This window comes from Misgurnus anguillicaudatus, chromosome 22 (assembly GCF_027580225.2).
Source record: "Misgurnus anguillicaudatus chromosome 22, ASM2758022v2, whole genome shotgun sequence".
Taxonomy (NCBI): domain Eukaryota; kingdom Metazoa; phylum Chordata; class Actinopteri; order Cypriniformes; family Cobitidae; genus Misgurnus; species Misgurnus anguillicaudatus.
Window position 1 is genome coordinate 19,860,122 of NC_073358.2, and position 21,036 is coordinate 19,881,157.

The 21,036-nt window shown below is 37.8% G+C and overlaps 1 long non-coding RNA gene across 1 annotated transcript in view; it reads left to right on the forward strand.

Annotated features, from left to right (window-relative positions):
• The window catches only part of LOC141358756 (uncharacterized), a 43,822-nt gene that overhangs the window by 19,543 nt on the left and 3,243 nt on the right, over positions 1-21,036 (forward strand). Inside the window, exon 3 of the long non-coding RNA XR_012365177.1 lies at positions 16,827-16,879. This is a non-coding gene — a long non-coding RNA (uncharacterized lncRNA). The remainder of the gene's footprint in view (positions 1-16,826; positions 16,880-21,036) is intronic.

Below are 21,036 nucleotides of genomic sequence, written 5' to 3' on the forward strand. Positions count from 1 at the left end.
TCTCATGCTTTTTACAGACATGTATTCTCAATTTGAGCTGAAGGTCTGATATTATTGTGCAGCTGTATGCCGACAGCCACAGTAGGCATCAAACCTGTCTAAATGACAAGCACATATGTTAAATTAAGGGTCATTATTTCCAACATGTTTATTTTTTTCTCTTTCTACATCATCACATGCAAGTTATATACAACACAGATTTTACTATTACAGATTTTATTCCAGACGCATGTGCTGTTAAGCTGATGGTCTTTGCCAATTCGTCCATCAAACATCCTTTAAATACCACACACAAACGTACCCCATATTTTCTAAAATGCCAGGTGCTTCCTTCAAACCCTCCTCCTCTGCTTCTTGCTGCACATATTCAGAGAAACCGTTGTGTTTTAAAAGGAAGCCCAGGTACATTATTGTCCCCTTATTCAATTCTAATACAGATTGTGTCCTCCAATCTGCAAATCCGCACCCAGGGTATTTGTGGCTGTCTCATTTGCATAGAGACCGCAGTTCGCTTGGCTCTCCTTTAATGGCACATTACCGTGGCAACAGCATGTTGTAAGCAAGGGAATAATTAATGACGACCCAATGACATGGGTACTTGCAGGCAGACGTGGCCAGTAGCACTCGGGTGGTATTCTTTAGAAAGCATTAGCAAACATTAGGGAGAAATGTAAGGCACTTTGATTTGTATAGTGTTGAATAAGGAACAAAGGGATACGGAATAAAAAAGGACGTAAATGTGTGGGGATAGATGGATGGATGGATGTTGGCACAATCGAACATGCAGATGCAGGGCTTTCTTATATTTTGAACCGATACTGAAAGTCAAAGGCGGAACGAAATGAAGGTTCTGAATACTCTAATGTTTTAATAGCAGTGATTTGTATCACAGCTAGGGCAACATACACAGTGTGTGTCACTGTGTTTTGATGGGAGGGTGCTTGAGCATGCTCCCAGTTGAAAGTTGAAATCTTCAATATTTAATACAGTGGGAGAGAAAGAGGGCATGCGTGCGTGCGTGTGCGGGCAAGGGTGCGGCTGTAATGATTATTTGTGACAGAAGACTGTGTGTGTGGGATCAGTCAGCTGAATGTAGGGCAATGTCAGAAGGCCTTTTTGTGGGTGCCGCTAAGAAAAGAAAAGGGTGGAGGTTTGCACAGCCTTGCACATCAGTTCAGAAATACCCCATGTCAGTGCACTTTCCTCTTTCTGTTTCATCTTTGTGGTTGTTATTTGTGAAAATGGAATGTGCTGTGATACAATGAGCAAATCAGATGTTATAATTTTCTAAGGTACAAACATTACATTAACAACTTTGGTTTTAATACAGACACCCCATTTCAATTCAAAGGCACGTAAAATTGCATTTGATAAGTATGTTCTATGACTATTGTAAAGGTTTGAAATGAGGTGTTTTTCTCAGATTATTTGTCAAAAACCACCCATTCACGTGTTTGGTCACACTTTCTACAGATCCTTTGCTTTACATTATATCATTATCTACACTGCAAAAAATCCTGGGCTGTTTTTAACCCATAGTGGACAAACCCAGCCGTTGGTTTAAATTCATCTAGAAAATGTTAATGCTTGATCCATCAATTGGTTGAAACAACTCAGCATATCGTCGCTGCCCGATGAAACTCACGTATGTCCAAAACAGTTACTTTTCAGGAAGGGAAAAAAAACACTGTATATCAAAAGCAGTTAAATGTAGCGTTGTCATACTTGGTACGGCATCTTTACATGTAACCATATTCTTGCCAGTGTAATGATATAATCCACATTTGATCAAAATTGAGTTTAAATGGACATACGTGCATATTTTACAGTAACTGTGGTCGATACGCGTTCTTCCGATCATTAATTAGAATGCCCAAGTCGCGTTTTATATTGACAGATGAATACGCTCAGTTTATTAAATAGCCTACGTCTTAGTTAAATACGCTTACTTTATTTAATATTAATTATAAGTGTATTAAATGTCTCTTGCAAGCTATGAAGGGACAATGAATCAATACACTGACATGGTAATGCTAGACAGCAGGGGCGTCAGTTTGTGTTTAAAAGTGGTGGGGACAAAAGATCAGATAAAAAACATTATTGCAGGATGGGGAAAATATGGGCATAGCGTAGGCTTGTCAACAACAAGAAAATACTCAGCATAAAACCCTCAACAATGTCGACTGCACACATGTAACAGTCCCTGCAACACCAGCTCAACCGAACAGTGCCAAAGCACCATACCGTAGAAAACAGCAGCGCGTTTAGTCAATGATTGCAATGAATTTCATTACTTATGTACAAGAAAACACACCATAAGCATACAACGCAACATATGTGACCCTGGACCACAAAACCAGTCTTAAGCATCGCTTGATTTTTCAGAAAATTTTAACCAACCGCCTTCAAAAAGCGGTGGGATGTCCCAGGGTAAATAACGCTATGCTAGACAGAAACTTTGTTTGCACAGTCCTACCGTAATTTAGTCACTCCTAGACTTACGTCTGGCGTCAGGGGGAACGTTTAGCTCGATGAAGGAAAGATATTGTCTCACAGGCTATGTTTATTCGGCTATATCCAGTGCTGAGCTTCGATGAAACTTTACGAGACCGGCGAGACGCTTCACAGGCGGGAGATACGTGGCGTGATTGACAGCTTTGACACCAAATGTATATACGTGAAAATCAGATGACATGATTTCACAACTTTTCATTGGCCATGTAGGTATGTGACGCATACTGTATACGGAAATGAACCTGGACATTCAATCCGTCGAAAAATCTGAAAATCTGCAAAATGGACATACGTGGTTTTCATCGGACAGCGACTATATGTTAATTTAATTCAAATGGCTGGGTTTGTTCCTATTTTAAAAACATCCCAATGTTTTGAAGAGTGTACCCACCATGAACACTCATACCTGTATGATTTTTTTTCTGTGTAGCAAAAATATGTTTTCAAAAGCTGCTCTTTTTTTATACATCCAGAATGCATGGAGATCACTGGCTATTGCAGTTTAGCTGCTAATCTGCCTGTTTTAGTAAATAAATATAACAGATACGTTCTAGCCTACATTTGAACCTGGGTCATGGATAATACTGTCAAGTGTCATTTTGCACTTATAAAAAGGATTCTGCTTTATAAGCTTTATTTCATTTTTTCCTTGGTCATGTCTTTCACCATGTGTGCCTGGATTGTGAATAGCACTCCTTATAAGGCTATGTTTACACGTACATGGTTACTTTGAAAAACGGATACATTGACCTTCGTTTGTGCCCTTCGTTTACACGTAAACTTAGATTTAGCCTCTGAAACTGATTCTTTCTAAGAACTCCGGCCAAAATTGATATTTTGAAAACCTTCGTTTGCATGCTTCCATGTAACCTTAGACAAACGGATGTTTAGGCGGCCAACATCATAGTATGCACCAGAGCTCGCACCTATGTCAAAAGCGCGACCTATGTTTACATGTGACTGCTACTCTGAACGCTTCCATGCTCACATTTATGTTCGTGCAAACTCGTTTTGTGTGTTTGTATTTGCAAAAACAGCTGCTCCAATATTTCAAGGAGCATAGACAAGTGCTCGGAGGTCAGCAATTTTACGCGTGTTCGACTTTATGCGGCGGTGCAAGAACCGCCAGGCGGATAATGTCAATGTACCAGAGCGAGTTGAGAAATCACACATAGAGGTCTAATTTTGAATCGCTCTTGCGGTACTGTGACATCATCAAACACCTACTGCAACAACTCCTCCCTCCAACACAAAAAACCAGTCCGCGTCACCACCAGCACCGCTGGTGATTGGCTTACGTGGGCTTGAGCTACTCTTGATGGCAAATATGCACAGGTACATGTAAATGAACACTTTTCTGAAAACTGACATGTGTGCACAATATTATTTCTGAAACGGGAGAGGTTGAAATGTCAGTTTATGAAAATACCTGCCCACGTGTAAACGTAGCCTAATAAATCAACCCAGTATCACGCTAAAGCGTGTAATAGACACGTTGGTCCACTGGAGGATCTAATTTCACGCACTGCATTCCATGCTAAATGAAAAAAACTACTGGTTTAAAATCACTAGAACAACTGTTTAGCGACATAATATAATATGCAGTCACTGCAGCTTTCTGTGATTAATAAATTAATAATAATGTTTCTGACCTTAGTAACGTAAAAACCATTATAGATAACTCCATAGTCCGCACACGCGAATTAAATGTTAGGCTTCAGCAATGTTAGGATATCTTAAATGACCGCACCTGAACAACAACTAGGGCTAAATATGAGCCGATTGGATTCTGACCAAACACGTCCAGCCACTGACTTGTCTGTGGCCTTAACGGTGATGTATATTGCTAACGTGACAACAAAGTGACACTTATTATAAACACCGGATTTACTTAATTTTAGTAACGTTAATCACGCCATTTCCGAGTTAGCCTTACCCAGGGAACTCCGGAAAATGCAGGCTGCGTACGAAAACTCTAAATTGGCTGCCTTCTGAGACAGCTTTCCAAGGCAGGAGGGCATCAAGGCATGTCCGAATTCAATGTTAGGTTTACTTCCTGTCTCCTAAGATACCTGGGTCATTCTACAGAAAAGGTGAAATTCGGGTGATGGAAATCTGCTTAAATAAACTTCTTTCAACATACCCAAAACTTCTTTAATAGCATTAATTACTTGTCAAATATATGAATCCGCAAAACGGGGAGCTTAATCTAGGTTTAACTTTTTTAATACATTTTAATAAAGAATCCATGACATTGTATCTTCAATACCTGACAAAATGAGAATATAATAAAAGATAATGAATATGATAAAACTTATAAACTTAAACATTTTTCCATCTGGTTTTGTTTTTAATGCTTTTGTGTTGGTCAGTTAACGGAATAGTGCTTAGGAAGTACTCATTAAAGAAGTAACACCAATGACGGTAACACCAATGACGGTAGCACCAATGACAATTTACAGAAAAAACTAACATTTTAACAAAATGGCTGCCATTAGCCATGTGCTATTTTATCAGAGATGTAACAATCACATACTTATTCAGTATAATGTATTTTGATGTAAAGATCTTAACACTCCCAGCTATAAAAAAAGAGTAACACTAATGACATCCAAAAAAATCTTATCTCAAAATTCTTAGATATATCATGATATTTTAGACAAATAAGGTAAGACATCTCAAAAACCTTGTGCCTTCCTCCACTGCACTTCTTTCACTGACCTCTTGACCCTGGAAAAACTTCAAAAAGAGCTGATGCGTTGTTTCAAAATTAAAGTGCTTTGGGTAGGGTAACACCAATGACATAAATTTGGGGGACAAATATTTATTTGATATTATTCATAGAAATAGTGTATTTTTACCATTTCAGTGTTGTAGTAAATTCATGCAGGGTTAAAGGTAAATGTAAATTAGATTTGTTTTATAAAAAACATGGTTTTCAAGATGCAATTTGTATTATCTGCGCTGCTAGATGGCGCCAGATCAAATCAATAACAATGACGTTGTTTAATGACGCTCTGAAGCAGCGTGGAATTATGGGATTTGTAGTCTTTAACTCAACCGCTGATGGCCATCAATCAGACGCAAACGAGAAATCACGTTGACGGATAAGGTAATCAAGTCATATAAATGTTGCGTTTGATGACATTGTTTATTTCATTGTGTAAGTTTATATGTGATGTTCAAAACGAAATTGTTAGTCATAGATGTTACAGTATTAGTCCAAATTCGATGGTTAACACAGCACAGAATTAAGTTTTCAACTTACAATCTACAATGATTTTTCACATAATGTATTGACAGTTCAAATCTTATTGTGAAGTGTCTTAAAATGACCATTTATATTGCTGTACAATACCTCTTGATGTGTATATCGTCCACGGGAAGAGGCGCTGATTACAGTCTACACACTAATGTTGTGATCAATATATAGCATACGTTTTTTGAAGGGTTACGAATCAAAACAAGTCACCCATTGCGTAAAACACAGGCAGGATCAGAATCTCTGTCTAGTTAAGTGTTGTCGGGAACACCAAATTGATCCTCATTCTTTCTCTCGTTTTGTTCCAAACTCCTCTTGGGTTGTTTGGTTGGCCTGTACGCTTACGGGAGCTGTCTTTACTGACACAACCAGCGGCAGACGGTAAAGAGTAATCCATAAGCAAGCGCGTAGCCCGACAGGCGCTGTCGCATAGTTCCGCATTTGTCCACGACACTGGCTGCGTCCGAAAACTCAAGGCAATGACTTGTTGCCTCGCTGCCTCATGAGGAAATTACTTCGGAGGCATGAAGGCAGCTCAGAGAAAGGCTTTCGGATGCACTTCAAAGGCAGCGTGTTTGAAATATAAACAGAGAGCGCCTTTGTGATAACTAATCACATATTTGAAAACTACAATACTAATTTCTCGCTAGAAATGCAATTAAAATGTGTAAAAAGTGAAAATATATCTTTATTTACACTAAATTTGTGCTCCAGTCAGTTCCTTGGCCGCCATTTTATTTTTTCGAACTCGAACACTGTTGTCATGTGGTTTTTACATCAGTAAAGGCGGTAACAAAGGGTCACATGGATATTAACGTCATTGACAGGAGACTGCACTGTCCCGTGTCAATATTTTGAATGGAAATTTTCTCACGATTTGCAAGTAGTTGAAACATTACAGATATTGATAGTAATCAGCTGAACAAAATATATAACACTGGCCTAGTGGTTTTTGGACATTTTACTGCAAATATCTTACAAATTGCACCTTTAAATAAGAAGTACACAGGTCAACTTCCATGTATGATCAAAGGAACAGGGCAATTTTCAGGACCCGACACTTAAAAAAATGTTTAAAAAAAAGGAAAAAAAAATTTATAAATAAACTCTCGCATCATTTTAAGGACAGTCTATATTTCTTTTTTTAGAATGACCCACCTATGCGTGGGCGTACAATAAGAATGTGATTGGTCGAGCCTGGTCAAGTTCGAAAAAATAAAATGGTGGCCAAGGAAGCGACTGGAGCACAAATTTAGTGTAAATTAAGGTGGATTTTCACTTTTTTCACCTTTTAATTGCATTTCTAGCGAGACATTAGTATTGTAGTTTTCAAATATGTGATTAGTTATCACATAGGCACTCTCTGTTTATATTTTAAACACGCTGCCTTTGAATTGTGCCCGAAAGTCTTTCTCTGAGCTGCCTTCATGCCTCCGAAGTCATTGCCTCATGAGGCAGCGAGGCAACAAGTCACTGCCTTGAGTTCTCGGATGCAGCCGATGTATCACTGCGTCACTTCTCTTGTTGGAGTTGTTGGCATTGAGGAAATTATTAGTGCTGTGTATCGCCAACAATTTACCGATACGATACGTATCCCGATGCAAGGGCCCCGATACGATGCGCATCACGATACAAGACTATTTTGAATTACATTTTTGTTCAGAATTTAGTAACATTATTATTATTATTACTATCTGTTTATTGTACATTGAATATGCAGTGTTGTAACAGTTGTGGTTTTGCCATTCATTTATTAGCTTTTGGGGTAACATAGAAATACTTAAAATCCCAGAGTTAGTACTTAACTTATATGTTTTTTTAAAAAGCAGTTTTACAAAGATGGTGCCTTACTCTAGGCATTATATTTGTCTCTCATTATTCTATATAAAATATCTATAAACATGCAGTCAGACTTAATACTATTTAATAGAATTCATATTATTAATGTGAAATTTATAGTTTGAAGTAGCTCTGTATCTCTTTTCTAGACATACACTTTTCACATGCAAATCTTTGTCGTGTTTCTTCTCAAATGCATTAGTACTGTTTTATAAGAGAGTGGCTAATAAAGTCCTTTGCAATAGTATAGTCTAAGATATCTGCGCTTTTCATACTGAACTCATTGATTTTAAATACATGTATGTGAGAGAGAGAGGGAGAGAGCGGGAGTACGCGGCTCCCTATGCAGACACGTGCGCCAGCGAGATAGACACGCAAAGAGAAAGTATACCCCGCTACCTTTAACTATACGTACTCCGCGGGACACATGCGTCCTGTCCATATGGATCACGGATCAACAGCGATTCGTCACGTTACTTTCAAAAGTACATCCGAATCGATACAGCACTAGAAATTATCGCCCCCTATTGGTTATCATCCTCATTAATGTGTGTCATTTTCACGCCTAGAGGAGGCAAAGCGTGACACTGACATGCATCCTCTAGTGGACCAGCGTGTCTATTACATGCTTTAGCGTGATACTGGGTTAAAGAAATGTTGCCAATGTACTGCCAACTCAGGCCAATAGTACTATTGTGTGAATAGCTGGTTGTATTTTATCTCTCTAGCTTCTTTTGCTGTCGCATTGTGCATTAATGTAACATTGTCAGATTCAACACATATGAGTAAGACTGGACATATATTGAAAAGGCAAATCAGTCTAGTTATTATTGTAGTGATCGTCTGTAGTAGCTTAGATAGTTAAGAACCACATTTTCATTACTACTTTGATACTCCAAACTCATAATAGATTAAAAGACTTTAGCCTAGATTTTACAAACAGGGTCACAGATATGGTTTTCTGAAGAGCCATACAAGGCAGGTAACTCCTTGTTTTACTCCCTAAACGAGAGTTTGTAAAAAAGCATTATTCTCAATTCAAAGTAGCCAGAGACAAGACATGCAAAGCCAAAGGGTCCCTTACACATACAGGCTTAGACAGCCATGGGATTGAAGGCGACTGGGGTTCAAGGTCAATCTTAGAATAGGGAGGCCTGCAGTTGCATTGTCTGTTTAGCTCTGAAACTACTCACACACATATGCAAACATGCATATGCACAATAATGCACTCCTACACAAAAACTTCCAGCACATGTCAACAGCACCACCCATTAAAGTGGTTGTGCATGTTACCAAACCAACAAAAGTTTAAGCGCTGTGCATGTGTGTGTGGGCCCTCGTTCACATCTGCATACTCACCCGGCCTATCAAGAGCTGTACATATATACATGAATACATTTACCACCGATTTGTTTATTCGCCCAGACAAGCTTCGAGCTAGCTGGCTGGCTTGCTATGAGAAATTATCTAAGACCAAGTGAAAAGAAAGAGTCTGGCCAAGGCTAAGAAGAGAGTCTGTGATTAGCTCCTTTGTTGGAGGTCTTTTAAGCTTCATTGGTTCCAAAGAAAAGCCGTCTAATGAATCCATCCATGCTTAACCGAAACTTTGTATGGACGACAAACTAAGTTATGGTGGTCTCCCTGTGCACCGCCGCACAGCATAATGATACAGAACGTTCGCACATATGGTCCCCTGATTTCAAGACCCCACGTAAGCACTTTCTCATATGCTTGGTTATCTGTCCCCTCTGACTGGACATGAGTGATTGAAAAGTGAAAAAAAGGTGCTATTATAACATAATTCTGTACACTCTTAAAATGGTTGTGTTAAACAACTAATTTTGTGTCCAGTTAAAGACAACACATTTAATATGTTAACTAGACGCATCTGTGTTATTATTGGAATAACACATTTTTGTTGTTTTAACACATCTTGTGTTTTTCCTTTTATTTATTTGAACACAAAATCAACACAAAATGACACATAATGTGTTAAATAGCATAACACAAAAGTGTAATAAATGAACATCCTTTCTTAGAGTATAAATTTATAATTGTTTATCAAATTTACATTATATTCCTATGCCTTTGCAATTGTTTGCTTGCGTTTTTCCTATTGATATACATATGAAAATAAATGTAATTTTGATTCCATTAAAGTATCATGGTACAGCCACAGTGTTTCTTTGTAAAGAGTGCATGTTCAAAGAAATTTAGCAGTTTTGTTTGGTAGCACATTATTGTTGTTCGAATATTGTTAAATTTACTACGAATTATTTTAATCGGACACATTTACCTGAACTCTTAGATCAGTCTCTCATACAACAAGACGTCCTCACTTTACATCAATTTACTGAGATTCACTATGGTTTGATTCTAATTGTTTGCATCAAATGCCCCATGTTGTCCATGTCCCACTGCCCAGGGACCCGTAACTGAGCTTGGCTGAAGAGAATATGTCCACTTTGTAGACCCACAGCAGGCTCGGCCGGCCCATACCTATTCTGCCCCCCCAAACTGTCATGCATAACAACTTTGTGACCTAAATGGTAAAGGGGACGGAAATATAAAAATACCTCCGTATCCGATAAAATAATCCACTGGCTCTGTGCTCCACGCATGTCAGGGTTGGCAAGACAAAAACCCAAGCGCAGACGGATGTAACAAAAAACAATGATGACTTTAATAAAGAGACAAAAACAGAAAAACAAAACCCACGAGCGGGCAAAACCTCACAAATACAGGATAACAAAAACACTAACTAAACTAGAATGACTTACAAACAAACTCTACTAAATAACAATAAACTAGACAGGATACATTCAGCACAGGATACTCACAACAAGAAATATAAACGCACAAGCAAAGAACATCAAGCACAAGGACTTTAAATAGGGACAAAATAAATTACATACACCTGGAAATCATTACAAGTAAGGGATCGGGAAAAAAAGGGACGAGACCCGGGAAATGCGTGGTCAGAGTAATACACCACTAAAACCACACATTTTATTAGATATAATAAAAGACATGATTCTGACGGATCCTGACAACGTATTGCGTTTTCTAATGAAATATCTTCCTTTAATCTTGTTTATCATTTAAATCAAACATAAAAAATATACAAACAATATATGATCTTAAATATCTGTGAGAACTGTGCAACTCCATTGTATTCCACTGTAGTCCTGCGCACTACCCGCAGCAAGTGGCCTACATCCTATCATTTTATTGTTTGACAGTTCAGTACTGTTCATATTTACATTTAAAAAGCACATATAAAAGTAACTTAAAAGTTACTTTCCCTAGTAACTAATTACTTTTTATATACAGTAACTGGTAGAATAATTCAATTACTTTTAAAAGAAGTAACTAGTAGCTGTAACTAATTACTAATTTTCAGTAGCTTGTCCAACACTGGTGTTAAGGTTTTGATTGGGGGTAGCTTATATGTCAGCAAATGATTTTTCAAAAACATTGAGGAGCCACTGCAAATTTGGACTATTTTGGATTTGTTTAGGTCCAAATACTCCATCTGCAGGAGCGTTTAAAAACCAAGCTTACTGTAGCATACATGTACACATCGAAAAGATAAAAATTAAGAAAGGGGTGTGGTCTGTTTAGGCCACAAGCTTGAGAGAAGTAGTAGCCCATGGCTCTGAGACACTCAACAAAAGATCTTCTCTATCTATTGTGTTAGTGCTGGATTTCCCACGAGAGGCCTTTCTGCTTGAAAATGGAAGTGTATCAGTTTCTCCTGACATGGATGTTTATTCATTCTGTGGCCAACTGCACTGCCAGCTCAAAAGGATTCACCTTACCGTTTTGATGTGCATGACGCACACACACACACACACACACACACACACACACACACACACACACAAACACACACACACACACACACACATTTTGGGGTAGATAGGTGAAAAAGAAAAACACTGGCACATGGAGACACTGTTGTGAGCTGTGTGAATAGGCATGTTCGCCCTCACAGTGACAGTGTTTGTGACAGTATCATGGTGGCTTGTCTGGACTTAGCTTTTGGTGTGAAGTGAGCCATGATTTTGTAGTGGAAGATTTCAGCATGATGGTGCAAGTTAACTGCTGTTATAAAACTATTTATATAGTTTCAGAGTTACAGTTGTGATTGGGGGAGCTGATATGTCAGCAAATAATTTCTCAAAAACATTGAGGAGCTATTACAAATTTGACTACTTGTAATGTGGACTTGTTTAGGTCACAAATACTCATTCTGTGGGAATGTTTAAAAACCAAGCTTAATGATGCACTTATATACTGTATGTACACATTAAACAACATTATTTTGTGTATTTGGTATAATACAATGTGATACAATTTGCGTGGTTTATGTTTCAAAAAACACATTATTTTCCACATACCATACACGTTTACAGCTCCAGATTTCACTCTCTTCGTGAAACACACTGATTTTGTACAAAAAAATAGTCATGTGGCAGGATCGTGGCGGTACCCATGTTTTGTGCGGAAGCACATGGCCTTTTGTTTGGGTAGTGTGCTGCTGTGTCTCGTCTCTGCCTCCGCCCCCTCATCTCCTCGTTAATTATTCATTATTGGTTAACTCCCCTCACCTGTCCTTCCCTCGTTGTCTTGTTTAGTTTTTTTTATTTAAGGCCTCAATGTGTTCTGTCCTGTGTTTTATATTGTCTTGTATGTTCATGAACTATTGTTCTTGTTTGTCAAAGAGTCCAGTTTAGTCTAGTCCTGTGTAGTTATGTGTACTTGTTAGTCATTATTAATGTTTGTCCTTTGCTCCCTCTTGGGCGTTTTGAGTTAAATAAACTCTTTTTTTTTGAGTTCAACAACTACCTGCACTTGGGTCCAGTTCTTCGTAAACCAATACAGAACAATACATCCAGTTAAGGTCCCAGCTAGTTTTGTTGAACCCATCCAGGACCTTGGTGGACCAGCTGCTCATTGAGATCGGCCTTCTGCAAGTCCGGCCTTAACAGCCACAGCAGCCACTGCCACAGCTCCTGCAGTCTGCGCATCTATCTCAGCCACAGCCGTCTGCCCGGCCACAGCCATCAGCCCGGCCACCTTGTAGGCCATTGCCCAAGCCTCCCTGGGCTCCAATCCATTTACTTTTTATACAACAGTCACCCTTATGAACTTTATTTCTTCGTGTTTAGTTTATGTTCAACACCTTGAATTTAGTTTTTCTTGTTATTTCATGTATTGTTATGTTTTTTGTCATAGTCTGTGTCATAGTCTTGTTTTGTCCATTGTCTTGTGTACCCTTTAAGGGGGGGTACTGTCATGATCCTGCCAGTCTGTCATAGTTATTCATAGTTGTTCATAGTCATGTGGCAGGATTGTGGTGGTACCTATGTTTTGTATGGCAGCACATGGCCTTTTGTGTGGGTAGTGTGCTGCTGTGTCTTGTATCTGCCCCTGCCCCCTCATTAATTATTCATTATTTATTAACTCCCCTCACATATCCTTCGTTGTCTTGTTTAGTTTTCTTATTTAAGGCCCCAGTGTGTTCTGTCCTGTGCTGGATCGTTTTGTATTGTCTTGTATGTTCATGAACTATTGTTCTTGCTACCAGTTAGTCAAAGAGTCAAGTAAATTCCAGTCTAGTCCTGTGTAGTTGTGTGTTCTGTCTTGTTAGTCATTGTTAATGTTTGTCTTTTTCCCCCTCGTGGGCGTTTTGAGTTAAATAAACCCCTTTTGAGTTCAACAACTACCTGCACTTGGGTCCCGTTCTTCATTAACCATGACAGATTTGAAAAGCGCTGTGTCCCTAAATTGACCAGCTAACTTGTACATTGTGATTGGCCTAAATCCCTCTGACGTCACGTCAGCCAGAAATGTGACACTTCTTACCATGCTTGAAAGATTCGGTCGCAATGCTAACAGGAGTTAACTTACAGTCCAAAGTAGGAGGAATTATGATAATGTCAGTCTTGTCTACATCACCAATCCCAGGAAGTAAACTGTTACAACCACAACCACTGGCCTACAACAAGTGTGTTTTGTTGTAGTCCAAGAAAAAAGATTTACGTTGAAGACGATAACTTGCGTCATTTGGGGTATGTACCTTTTGCATATTGTTAACATGTACTAATACACACTTACACACCAAAGTGTAACACAGTGTAGTCCTTTGTGGAGTCACAATAGTTCATCATGTTTGCAGACTCTATTGATTAGTCTGTGTGGGAATAAGTATACATCAGGCCATTTGAAATATGGCCTTTATTATATAGCATTAGGCTATATTGTTGAAAGGATTCCTCCAGGAACATGAGGCTTTAAGGTCTGGACAATTCCTTTTATTTCTTTAGCTCTCCAGGATTAACAACCTTTGCCGTTCAGGTAGACAAGTCAAAACAAACTTGCGAACTGAAACTCAACTAATTTTTTTGAGCGCCATTATTGTCTAAAATATCTCAACACTCTGCATCTGTTCCTCCTGAACCTTTGTGAGACAATCAAAACCTGTAGACCCAGTTGCCATGTTGGGTTTTGCTTTGAATGGCTCCATTGTTGAGCTGTAACAAGATACCAGAGCTGGTTGTTAGATCCCCTGTTCAGAAAAGTTTTCCTTCCCTTATTTTATCTCCTTTTTCTTAATCGACGGATCAGCTGAGAAGGTCAAGGGACATTGTCTTTTGTTGTGCAATCTCTTCCTTATTCCTCATGTATCTCCTCTTGTTTTTTTTTCAATTGTAGTTTAGTATGGATTGAATCTAAATAGTCCTTTACTTGGATAAGTAGACTTTTAATTGCAAATCTTGACTGTTGATCATTATTATGCTAGTTTGTTGAAGCCTATCCTGATATTTGTCTGTTTTCACAGCAGGTGCGTCTGTCAACAGTCTTTCTCTGAGGTAAAATCATGATGTTTAGTGTGAAAGCAGAGAGGCTGCTGTCTTTCAGCTTGAGTGCTGGCAAACTGTCGGAAATCAAGTTTTAGTGGCTTGTTCAGGTCACACTGAGAAAGCAGCTTCTTGTTTCTTACTGTTTCTATCTCGTTCTGTTTGACTAGCTGTTTCCTTCTATTGTCCCCATTGAGGTTTGACCATCTTCAGTAGGTATATGTTTGGCTGTTAGTCCACGCTAAATAAAATACATTTATGGGGACCGGCTTGTACTGGTAAGTGGCTACAAAGGCATTGATATCAGCTGATAAAGTGATTAGTCTTTTATATAAAAATAAGTTGTTTGGATAATACAGTCTTAGCAAAACATTGCTAGCATCAAAAGCGTTTACTAGCCTAAGCAAGGACAGACATGCAAACCCCATTATCACATTATACAAGGTCTTTTTGTTTGGTGGGCCTTGCATGGCTTGGTTTGTGAATAGCCATCTGTGCTAGTCTCTTTTGAAATGTAAGGAAGAACTTGTGAATTTGCCTAAAAATAATTAACACTACAAATTAGCCCTCCAATCACAAAGGATTATTTTTGGTATTTGCGTTTAGTGTATATTTCAGCTAAGATATTAAAACTGATAAACATTTTGTTATGAAATAATAATACTAAAAACAACAACAACATTATCTCAACAATAATTTTATTTGGTATTATTATTATTATTATTGATTTGAGTATTTTTATTTATAATGTTGGCAATGACAGTGAAAGGAAATTGGATTATTGCAATAGAGATTATATAGCAAACATCAAGGACTGTTTTTAGGTTGTGTGTGTGTGTGTGTGTGTGTGTGTGCGTGCGTGTGCGTGCGTGTGTGTGTGTATGTGTGCGCGTGCATGCGTGTGTGTGTGCGTGCAGTTTTTATGTGTACTCACGCACACACAGATGTCTATACAGTATGGTTAATGTAATAGTAATTAATTTGTAATAAAGACACAGAGAGCGAGAATCAATTAATAATAAATTATTAATAACAGTTAATGAAAATAATCATTTTAGGATAAAACGTCCCTGGGTACACATAAGCACACATACAGAGATCCCTACACACCCATAAATTTTAATGGATTAATATGAACTACCATCTATATCTGATTAAAATGTCGCGGTCACCACTGTCAGTACATGTTCATATAGCGGTGGATAATCCTTGTGAAATCTCAGTTTTTTTAGGGACCTGTGATGTGGCTGCCCCTGCTCCAGTGGGTTAGCCATTGGAAGAGATGGTAGATCTTTACTGCTCTAGTTGGCCTTGAATAAATTTGCACACATATGAAAGAAGAAGAGCCCCTGGCAAAGAACTGAGATATTTGTGCTGTCTGGTGTCAGATACCAAAGAGGGAGTGTGTTTGTCTGTGTATGGATGCTCTACTTTACCCATCTTGCATGGTAAAAGTGCATAAGTTTATCCTGGTCTCCATGGAAACACTGCAGCATTGCAGGGCCAAACCATAACTCAGGTGCCCAGGGCAAAGCACTTGATTCAGTGGCACAAGGAAAGAGAGAGGGGATTTTTTATGTTGAATGGAGGAAACATCACAAACTGGTTTGTCATAATAGCTGGTTCCATGTGTTAATGGTTAGGGGACAAACTCACTCATTTACATAAATAAGCTTGTTTGGTTTTGTTTAATGTTTCTGCCAAACCAAAGACACAGAGGTATTTGTAGCGATCACTGCCTCACAGTAAACACACTTAATCACTCATTCTTACTTCAATCCCCCTCAAAAAGGCATAGACTTTCGCATAGTAGCCTAGAATAAAGAACATCCTGTGACCAAAACAATTCAGCAAAATCCTTGCACTACACGGAGGAAAGAATTAAGCCCTATGTGTCTGAAACAACATAACGGAGAGTAAATGATGGCAGAATTTTATTTTCGGGTAAACTATTTACTAAACCACATTCTACTCTACTTCACACACATTCATTGAATGGATCTGTGGAGCATATATTTTTAACCTGGGCCAAAAGTGCTCTTTCCAGAGGGGTTAAAAGGGCGAATCAAAATTCTGTAAATTATTTATAATAGCTGAAACTCTTTTAGTGTTCCTCTTTTGGGTAGGGAGTAAGTGCACTGGAATGTGCTTTACTTATATATTGTCAGATATGTGGTGAGCAGGTGCTTTTATCTACATCAACAAAATAATTGTTTGTGAATGAAAAACTAGGTCATGTCATTTACTTCAGATCAGAAACAAGCTGATATATTTTGACAGGTTTAGCTTGACATATAGAAGTGAATTCACACATGACACTAATTATAGTTTTTCTTTCTTTGTAGGAATGAAGAAGATGAACTGCTTACTGCTGGGTAAAGGGAAGGTTAAAAGATGGGTATGTTTTTTGTGTCACATTTATGTGGGCAGTTGTGGCCTAATGGTTAGAGAGTCAGGCTTGTAACCTGACAGTTGCCAATCTCACGACTGAACGAACATTTATCAGCTGGGTAGTAAAAATCAATACTTGTAATTTAATTACATTACATTTTCCAAACTAATCCCGTTCAAATAGGTTACCGACTAAAAATTTTGCCATGTAGTTTGTAATCAGGGACTGATTACAATTCCAAAATAATCTACACAGCTCATTAGGTCACTAAAACGAGGAGTCATAGGGTATCATGGAAGGATAAAGACAACTCAAGACAACAGCTTAGGTTGGTGGGGATGAATAAAAAAATACTCCTGGTAACTAACACTATAAATATGGCATAAACCCTATTCGGACAGGATTAGTTTTACAGGGGGACCTTTGAGAAAATTGTGCTTCTCAGAGGTCCTCTGTGTTTTTAATCCCTTTCGAATCGGCCATGTCTGTGTTTTTCCTCCGTAAAAATTCCAGAGCAATTGACTGTTTTTCCCAAACTCAGAGATCCTCTGAGAAATGTATTCCCGTCGTCCGGATGCAGATGTCTGTATTTGCCAGCAACATCTTTTGAAAACACGGTTCTTTTCGTGTTTTGGCCAACGTGCTCTGCCGTTAGGTCTTACTAACATGCATATATTGTATTTCCTGAGTCCCATTCATTCAGATATGGATGTTTTTTTTTCATTCTGCGGAATAAAATAATTATATCAAGACGAGCCGAATATCATACACCGCTAAGACTGGCCACTGTAATATCAGTATACTGTAAGAAACTTAACCTTATTTTGTGCACGTGTAAAACACGTACTTTAGTAGGATTTGAAACTTTTCTAGGATTTAGAAGTTATTTTGATTTGTTAAAATTAAATTCGTAAATTACATGTTCTGTAATAACTTTACATTTTAAGCAAAATATCAAACATTACAAACATGTGTATCACTGTCAGAAAAAAAAGGTTTTAAAACTGTACCTTTTCTGTCACTGTGGTACCGTTTTGTACCTTTATGGGTATACAACACATTGAAATGTTGTACCTTTTGGGGTACAATATTATACCTTAAGCACCTATTTTGTACCTTTAAATGTTAGGTACAGTTAAATGTTTTGTACCACTAACATTTATCCGGTACAAACTTGGTCCTTAAAAGGTACACAATAAGTCCTTAAGGTGTGGTACTGTGCCCCGGGGGGTGCAGCATTTCGGTGTGTTGTGTACCCATAAAGGTACAAAACTAAACCTTTGAGGGTACCACCCCAGTGACAGAAAATGTGATCTTCTTCAATGCCCAAACGCATTAAACAGACACTTCCATCTCTAGAATAGTCTGAGAATTTTAATCCCATCCGAATGGGTACATAAAATTACGGACGTCGTAGAGGACCTTTTGAAACTCAAACATTGTTTGGAAAACTAATCCCGTACCCCAAATGGCTTAAGAAGTACCCCAAATGGTTGACTAACCTTTGTTCATTATCCCACTTTTAAGCTACTGTACTTGCAAGTAAAGTGATTAGACAAAGTGCTGATATTAGATTATCTCCTTAAAATACTGTAATAATGTGACTGACCAATCAGAATTGAGTATTTCAGAGAGCAAAACATGACAATATGAATGCAAATAAGGGCTGTTTCTGGAGGTCTGTTTACCCTCATTCACTATATGACTTTACTTGCAGTATATAACTTTATTAATATAGTCCACAAGGTACATTATGTGTTTTCTCTGAGACATCAGCTATATCTATAAGATCTATAGCTATATATTGTATATTATTAAATATCTAAACATGTTTTGGCATAATGACAGCAAAATATAATGTTCTATAATGCTGCATCGAAACAATATCTATTGTAAAAAGCATTATATAAAAATTTTACTTGACAAACTCAATTGCAAAATAAATTTCTGCATTTTGTACACTCTAAAAAAATGCTGGGTTATTTTCAATGGTTATTTTGGGATGAGCCCAGTAGATGGGTTCAAATTAATCCAGATAATGTTTATATTTGACCTAAACAACCCAGAATTTTGGGTTGTAACAACTCAACAAATACCTAGCATTATGTGTGTAGATCAGTAATATGCTAATGATACGTTATACAGAAAACATAAAATTTAATGTAAAATAAATGTCATGTCATTTATTTAATGGAACACTCTAAAAAGTGCTTGGATGTTTTAACCCAGGGCTGGGTTAAAAATAAAAAATACCGCTGGGTTAAAAATGACCCGACACTGGGTTGTTTATAGCAGTGTGCTCTGTCCAGAATTGACCCAGCCCTGGGTTAAAAACAAACCAGCACTTTTTAAAGTGAAAGTTTTAATTGATTACCCTAGAACAGAGCATTTTTTTTATTAACAGTGGAAATTTGGTGTAATGGAGTAAATGTCCATATTGGTTAAATAGTTGGTTCAGAGGCCCAAACTATAAATATACTGTACTTGTTGTTTACCTAATTTTAAATGATCATCTAGCATACATGGACATTTAGTTTGATATATAGGCTATATTTGTTTTGGGTTCTTGGCTGGCATAACAGAACTTTTTTTCAAAGTTTAGCAGAGTGGCAGAGATGTATAAAGTACTATGGACCAAGACTTGAGTAAAAGTACAAGTGCTCTATCAAAAAAGTGACTTAAGTAGAAGTTGAAGTGCTCTTTAAGCACAGCACTTAAGTGGAAGTAGGGGAGACCGGGGTTGGTTGTCACAATTTTTACTCATGCATGAATTGCTCATCTTCAAAAAATCTTTCAGCAGTAATTCCTACATGAAATGAAACTTTGGGGTCTTGGCTTTAAATGTGTATACTTTTTATTTTTCGAATGTATTGTAACAGGAAATAATTATCCATCAAAGACACTCTGACACAATGTGACAACCAACCCCATCACGGGGTTGGTTGTCACAGGGTATGGGGTTGGTTGTCCCTATAGAGGTTCAATAAAATTTCAGTGATAAATTGGGATCTGAAAAGATAATGTGTAACTTGTTATTAATGCCCCTTATGTTTAAACAATGGGATTAAAGTGGGTGATCAGTTACTTGAACAGGCTTTATGCCCAGCTGCACTATAAACTTCAGCCAGCTCCTTGTTTCCTGTCTGCCATTATTGGACAAACTGATTAATCCAGGTTAGTCTGATTATTGTCGTTCTGACTACTGAGGTCAGGCACACCTGGACCAACCAGCCCGTCCAACAATGGCAGACAGGAAACAAGAAGCTGGCTGAAGTTCAGGAAGTAGTGCAGCTGGGCATAAAGCCTATTGTCTACTGTGTTGAGAAATAAAATGAAATAATTTTTAGTGTTAAAACCTCTTTATTTAATGCTTTATTTTATTTTAACAGCAAACAAAAACAAACAAACAATCAGACAAACAGTCTTAAAAGGTCTACATGTCCAATATTCTTATGTGACAACCAACCCCGCAAGCTATGTGACAACCATCCCCAACTGACTTCTTGACAAACATGCTAAGCTAGCTGCCACACGGCTTTAACTTGATCGCTAAAAGATGACTCAAAATAAAGCTATTTTAGCTTTTTAATGAGTGTTTTGTTTTTGAATGACTAATATCCTACAAGTCAAGATCTCAACACAAAAACAACACCAACATGAAAATTTACTCTGACCCATAAAAATAAAAAATTGTCTCCTAACCTCAATCTTTTGTGTCTGCTCAGCAAAATTTCAAGTGCAAATTAGTAAGCTATTAAAGGCTAACAAATTGATATCAAAATTGTACCACAGTGCCATGTCTGGAATAAACAATGTGACAACCAACCCGTGAGACAACCAGCCCCGGTCTCCCCTACTAAAGTATTAAACATTTTTTGTACTTAAGTATTGCAAGTAGTTTATTTTAAAATATACTACTCAAGTACTGAAAGTAAAAGTACAAGTATTGTGTAATGTAGTTATTAAAGAAAACAGTCAAAAGTTTGAATATAATATTGTTTATATTATTTCAAATGTTTAAGCCAAAGGACACTAACAATTACTGTGGCTGTAGCAGGAGTACAAAGGCAGGAAAGTTCATATTAATTTAACTGACATGGCGATAGAGAATTCAGTATTAATGAAATATTAGTCGATATAAAGGTAAAGGTACAAGGTCTTTC